Source organism: Octodon degus, unplaced genomic scaffold (assembly GCF_000260255.1).
Source record: "Octodon degus isolate 3935 unplaced genomic scaffold, OctDeg1.0 scaffold00018, whole genome shotgun sequence".
In the NCBI taxonomy this organism is placed as follows: domain Eukaryota; kingdom Metazoa; phylum Chordata; class Mammalia; order Rodentia; family Octodontidae; genus Octodon; species Octodon degus.
This window is the reverse complement of record NW_004524594.1, coordinates 10,382,351-10,383,458: the sequence shown is the minus strand read 5'-3', so window position 1 is coordinate 10,383,458 and position 1,108 is coordinate 10,382,351.

Here is a 1,108-nt window from a genome sequence, read left to right as displayed (position 1 = left end):
ATTTATAGTTATGCCTTTAACTTGGCTCTAAAGCTCTGGAAAAAAAAAGAATATTGGATAAATCCCTGATGATAAAGTTATTGCAATTTGAACCTCACCTGGAAATATCTTCTGTATTATATTTCCCTTGCTGAATTTTGCCACCTCCACTCTTTCCATGGAGGAACTGACCAGCAGCTATAGAAAAGAAAAAGACAGAATAGCTCCATTTATCTTGTGCTACAAGGATACGATTGCAATGATATGATTAATGGACACCAACAAAACTGTTATAGACAAAGATCTCAGACACATGAGTGTAGTCACTTTTTCTTAGAATCCAGTGAGGGTGCAAGAATAATCACACACACACACACACACACACACACACACACACACACACACTACTCTGACCTACACCAGGAAATGATATCCACAGAAGTGTTTTTCTCTTACAGTATATCCATCATCACTGCGCCTTAGCCTTTTTGACACATGAAGTCTTTCTTTGCTGCTTTAAAAATTCCCAAAACTCATTCTTTAAGAGGATGCTCTATAAACTTGAGCTCTAAAAGACCACTCTAGTTAAAGGAAGCATCAAATTCTAAACAATATATTTACCAATAGTATTATTTTGATGTTTTGTACACAATTTAAATGCAATAAGATGAACATAGGTGAAGCAATAAAACCACAGTCTACATGAGAAGAATTTGTTATATTAGATAACATTATAAAAATAAAATTTCCATGTCATTATAAACTTTAATTCGGGTTCCAAAGAAAAGATATATTCCTACCAAAAAGAATAGAATAGCTCATCTTTTTCTTTCTAGTAAGTTTGAAAGCATTTGTTTGAAAACATTGCTTGTGACAGTAAAAGTAGGTGAAGGTCCTATATCTCAGACTCCCAAATAAGATAATTAGATCTAAGGAAATGTACTGAAAACATTGTCATAGATTATTTACGATCTGGATTGCCACAATGTGAATTGGAGGCAACGAGGGTTTGTGTAAAAGGTAATTTGTACCAGCTCAAGGCTTACAGTTGGTCTGACTACCCTCACCTGAATGAATAATAAAGATTCTGATACTCATACTTCTCACTGACTATTGACAAGAACTATTA